Source organism: Euprymna scolopes, chromosome 39 (assembly GCF_053919585.1).
Source record: "Euprymna scolopes isolate OS-2025 chromosome 39, ASM5391958v1, whole genome shotgun sequence".
Lineage (NCBI taxonomy): Eukaryota > Metazoa > Mollusca > Cephalopoda > Sepiida > Sepiolidae > Euprymna > Euprymna scolopes.
The window spans coordinates 26,362,993-26,368,992 of NC_136520.1; the positions used below are offsets into that span (position 1 = coordinate 26,362,993).

The 6,000-nt window shown below is 36.8% G+C and overlaps 1 protein-coding gene across 1 annotated transcript in view; it reads right to left on the reverse strand.

The window, feature by feature from the left end:
* Positions 1-304, reverse strand: part of LOC145263682 (rho GTPase-activating protein 23-like) — a 693,682-nt gene extending 693,378 nt beyond the window's left edge. The window contains exon 1 of the mRNA XM_080120564.1: positions 35-304. The gene's annotated coding sequence lies outside the window, so the exon portion shown is untranslated. The remainder of the gene's footprint in view (positions 1-34) is intronic.
* Positions 305-6,000: the final 5,696 nt, after the last annotated feature.

Below are 6,000 nucleotides of genomic sequence, written 5' to 3' on the forward strand. Positions count from 1 at the left end.
ACATAAAGCATGTTATTGACGAGATTTGACTTACTTGATTATTCTGGTCCATTATTGTAAACATAAAAGGCCGAGCGGGATTTCGAATAACGGGCTAAAAAGGCCGTAGCGTTCCAATTGTTCAATAGTAAGGTTTTGGAGGGGGGAGGGGAGGGGTACGACAACAACACTATTATTTCACTACATATATGATATCTATATATGTATACTTATATATACACATATATATATAGTTACTTGCTGGGGCGTGCAGCTTGAGCTAACGCTGCCTCGGTAATACTGTTAGAGACTCTCCTCCTACTGTGTTTGTTTAGCACGTGGTCTTACAGCCCGCTAAGTAACTAGAGTATAAGGCTGAGGAGAAGCACATGGAGATATATAAAGAGGGTGCGAGTCGCTGTAAGATATAAACTAAGAGGTTTGAAACTGATCGGTTCATAACTGAAACAGAAAGAGATGGAGGGGCGAGGGAGAGTAAGCGTGATATTAAATAGAACATATTAGGGAGGAAAAGGAGAAATACATGTCGTGCATAGTGAGGGTATGGGTACAATGGTGATTGCGCGAGAGGGTGGAGGGTCGCGTTTTGTAACGTTTTGTCAAGTTGTGAGTGAGAGAAAAAAGAAATATGAGAAGGGGAGTGATAGAGAGAGAAGGGAAAGCGAGTAAGCGTGAGAGCAATAGAGTGACTAAAGCTGTAGACAGGGTGGTTCTGTATTGTGTTTTTAAGGCGAGAGATCAAAGGAAACCAGAGATAATACTGGAAAGAAAGAAAACATACAGCGGGTGGGGTGAGAGGAGGAAGGGATAAAGCAATGAGATGAAACGTTTATAGACAGACGGGGTAGGAGTGTGAGGTTAATGGTATAATATAGAAAATATAGGAGAGGGGTATTATTTGTATTTTTAAAGAGAGGGGTGTATTGATTGATGAGAAAGATGACTAACGCCTATTACAATTAGAAATAGGGAGAGGAATTAAAGCGGCTAGAATAAAGAGGGACAGAGAGAGAGAGAGAGAGAGAGAAAGAGAGAGGAGTGAGAGAGAGAGAGAGAGAGGAGTGAGTAAATAAGCTGCTTCTAAAGAGAAAGAGAGAGAGGTGAACGAAGACAGAGAGAGATCAAATGCGTGGCAGAAAGATAACGTGACAGAGCGAGCGACAGAGAGAGAAAGAGAGAGAGAGAGAGAGAGAGAGAGAGTGGATCAATTTAGATAGAGAGAAATAGTAAGTATACAAGCAATCTTTAAAGTGGGAGAGAAAGAGAAAGTGACAGAGAGAGAGGGGGCTCCGGATACAGCAAATGGTAAGTATATAAAAGGGCAAAGGAGAGAGAGAGAGAGAGAGAGAGAGAGAGAGAGAAGCGCGTTGGGATAGAGAAGATGTAAGTCTATAGGAGAGTTAAGAGAAGCTTCTAGAGAGAGGGGTGGAAGGAAGAGAGAGAGAATAATTATAAAAAGAGAGAAAGGATGCATTTCGAGAGAGATATAGAGAGTAATGAGTAATAAGAAAGTAAAGAGTGAAAATAATATTTATAATACAAAATCAGAGAGAGAGAGAGAGAGAGAGAAAGAGAGAGGTAGAAAGAAAGAGAGAAAGAGAGAAAGAAAGAAAGAAAGAAAGAAGGAGAGATTATGTCAGTTTCTAGTAGGGAATCCAGATCTTCCAAATATGCGCTATGCTGATTCAATGCAAAATTTACTGTGATCTGATCTGTTAGCCTTCCTTGGATCGGATGCCTCAAGTGATTAGCGAGAAGGAAGAGGTAATGCTTGGAAGAATGGCTTCCCCAGACTAAAAACTATACTTCATTTTGATCAAAGAGCAAGACCCTGTTCCATGGATATCTCTACAACGTCACTATTCGCCCATGCATGGAGTATTATTATTACCACATCTCGACTGGTGCACTAACCATTAGCCCCCCACCCTCTCTCTCTGAAATAGTGCAAAAAAAAAAATTCTAACCTAAGTGGTCCCACATTGTCTGACTAGCTCCAGCCCCTGTCTCATCACCACAGTTACATCCCTATGGTAGTTTTATAAGTATTTGTACAGAATGTGCTCTGAAAAACTTACTCCATTCGTACACTTTCAGTATAAATATTCTCGTTTCATTCGACTAGTTGCTAAATTCCACCCCTTCACTGTAGCTTTTCACCTTGAGCCAGTTAACTTTGAAATTCCCTCCCTGCTCCATGTTTTAAGACAGTACCAACGTGCAGGAATTTAAATGTAATGCAAACATTTTGCTGTTCAATCCTTCACCTAGGTTGCGCTCTATAAGTTTGGTCCCTACCACAGTAGTTATGCTTCGATGGCAATACACTTTGCTTGTGTTGAATAAGAGTTTTTTTTTTTTTTATGTTTACTTGTTTCTCATTTCAAGCATGATGTCAGTTTAATGACGTGGCAGGAATCCAAACTTTCCCATGATTAGACCTGTCAGTATTCTTTGTTAGAGTTATCATGGACACCCATCAAGATGCTAGCCCCTCTAAAGAAGGAAGAGGAAATGTCTCCTAGAATCTAAGAACCATACCTCATTCAGATAAAAGCCTCCAGTTTCTGAATAAGCCAGATCTTAGTGTCAGAATGTTCCAGTGTTTTGCCGGTATGTCAGTAATCTCAACTTATATAAAGTTAAGTTTGTGGATATGTTTATATATTTAGGATTCACTCTTAAACTAAGTAACCTGCCATTCTTAATTTTGAAACACAGTTTTAGGCATAAGAGGTCAAAATGTGGGATATATTTAGTTGAATTTATTCTTATGGAAAGTGAGCAAATATGGGGGGGGGTGAAAGCTCCTTGTAAAAATTCAGATTTCTGTGAAATTTTAACAAAAGGTATTAAGAATCAATTATTACATATTCCCCAAATTTCAGTTTCATGGGAGTATTTTAAAGGATTTTTAGGGGTCATAATATGGGCATAACTTTCTATTTGAAAATTAAAATCAAATTTGCATTGAATTCAATCCATAGTCATTAGACGCCAATAATTCTCTGAATTTCAATTTCTTCTTAAGATGCCTTAAATTTGAAGCATTTTCTAGAATCAAAATCATCTAATGGATTTTGATCAGAACTGGAATAAAGAGTCTAGACATAAGATTTAGTAGGATTACATCTTGATTAAAATCTTCATAAGGGGACATAAAAGTAGAGGGAAGTTATTCTTTTTTAGGAATAAATTTTATCTGTCCTTAGTATATAAGTTGAACCAATATATTTTTTTAAATGGACAGCAAAGATGGGCAAAGGTCATATAAAGAAGAAAATTGTCCTTTTCTGGCTGGGTATGGCTTCATTGGAGAAAGAGTGTCTTAAATAACTTCCCAGACTTTTTTGTATGGGCACTTTTATTGATAAAACACACATGAAACTCTAATCCCCTTCAAAGTAATCTTCTCCGGCTGCAATGCACTAGTTGTACTATTCCAACAATTTCTGGAAGGCCTTGTAGAAGTCCTTTTGTGTGAGTGTGTCAATGACTTTAGTCACAGCCTCTTTCATCTTCTCCATTGACTCATAACGACAGCCTCTAATATTTTCCTTGAGCTTAGGGAATAGCCAAAAGTCAGAAGGAGCAAGGTCTGAACCATAGGGAAGGTAAGAAACTGTCTTGATGCCCACCTTGGTCAAATAGTCTGTGATAAGGATGGAGTATCCTTCGGACAAACTTTCTGCAAATCTTCCATATCTTCAGTCTCTCACGAATAATTGTGTATATAGTTCCCAAACTGACATCAAACTGTGCACTTATTGTCTCTATAGACACACGACGGCTCTTATCCATGAAATTCTTTGTTCGATCAATTTTCCACTGTGTTCTTTCCTTGGTAAGATTGTTGCTTGAAACACAAGATTGTCTTTCTCCAATTAAACCATGCCCAGCGAACAGGGAAAAGTAATTTCAATAATGGTCTCGACTCTGTTGGCTTTCATGCTGAAGTACAAACTATGGTTTCATCGATTGGAGATGCATCTGCTCACAGTAAAACGTTCATGTTGTCTGTAAAGGTAAACAGCATAACACTAGCACATCAAGAAAAAACAATTATTTTTTCCTTCCTCACAAAAGACCAGTAAAACGAGAGAAAAAATGAAGAAAAATGAAAAGATTGAGAAATAAATGAAGAACAATGAAGGAAAAATGAAGAAAAAATGAAGAAAAATTAAAAAAAAAAAAAAATGAAGGAAAAATGAAGAAAAAGTTCAGAAAAAATCTTGATTTGAAAAAGACGTTTTACGTAAGAAAACTCAGTGATTAAAGTAAATTATTTATTTATTTTAGAAAATACACATTGTTTCCTTGGTTTCAAATTTCTAAAAAGTATACACATCCAATATTGAAAACCGCTCATTATTAACATGAATCAACCCCTAATATGAACAGATAAATATTTTAATAGAGATAATCCACCGCATAAAATCTTTGATAGACACACTATAATAAATTTATTGGCTTTATATTTTTTACATATATTTTGTATATTTTTTATTTACATTCAATTTTGTTAACTAATCATATTTTTTTTCGTCAAATATTATTAATAATTGTGCAGCTATCGGGACTCTTGTTACGTCTAATGATATACGTTCTCATTTTAATACTCAAAACTGAACAGATTTATTTAACAACTTACAAATTAAATTGTAATGCTAGTGCACTATGGTCAAAGTCTGTGATGCAAAGCACAGTTTTTTACCTCCCAAACAGTTATCGTAGATCTCCTTTTTTTTCAAAAGGGTGATGATTCTTCCTTCTTTGATCCAAGGGAAATAACTATTATTTTTAGGTTGTGCCTAACATCTATCTGTTCAAGTCTTTAACTGTAGCAAGTGCGTTTGGGGTTAACTTGGAGCTGTTTTACTCGAGTGTGGCTGCACTTTTTGTCAACTCCAGTCTTTCATAATTCTCATTTGTATTTGTCTGCATAAGAAGTGATGAAGATGACATTTTAAATATATTTATTAACAATCGAACTGAATGTTTGCTCTGTTGTCAATTAAGTTGTCCCTAGTGTATCTGGGACGTATCTGTAATTTTTCTTTTGTGCCATGCCCAGAATTGGCTCTCAACTTGAAGATCGTACAGTATTTGTCCCTTTATTTTACAGACGATGCCAGGTACCTGGTTTGGCTGACCAGGTTTGTAATTCCGAGGAAACTGCAAATGAATTTTCTATGTTAGGGCTTGTTTGTTGCATGTGTCATTGGGGCCGTCAAGCGTCCATTGTGGTAAGAAGTTTTCGGCCAATGAATTCCTCTGTTGGTGCTAGACCATTCTTCACTAAATAATTTAGTGTAGTTCGATATGAAAGGAGGACAGCGTATAGTATCTCCTTTGTTGTCTTTCCTTTCATTTTAAGTAGTGTTCATTTAAATGTATCCCCCAAACCGTTTGCCATGTCCATTGGATTGAGGATGATAGGGCGTAGAATTGTTAAAATGATTCAGATGTGAATTGTGATCCATTGCGTAAGACTGTATTGACTAAATAATCATCTGAGTACTGTTACCACAGACTGGGTGTCAGTCTGTTGCATTGAAAACTTTTGGTGATTTGCAATGAATATCTACAAGCACAAGAAAACTAAGGCTATTAATAGATTTGGCAGACTTTAGGTATGTCTAACGAAAATAAACACTCTGAGTATATTTTTTTGTGCTTCCATATACTGGATACAAAATTTGACGCTACGTTCACTAACTATGTCTGTGTTAGGCCAATAACAACATTAATTTCATTTGGTTAATTCCCGGATGTAGTTGTTTGCTTGCCTGAGTTTACGGGGAGCAATAGCACTATCTGTGAACATCAAGCAACCATCAATGACCGAAAAAGAGCTATTGCGACGTTTCAACTATTGGAGGTCTATCGTGATGTTAGGTGTCCGTGAATGTTGGAGAAATTCACACACTTTTTGTCTCATTGGATTTTGCTGTGTTCCTTGTTTTATAATGTCATTGGTCTGGTCGATAATATTGCCCT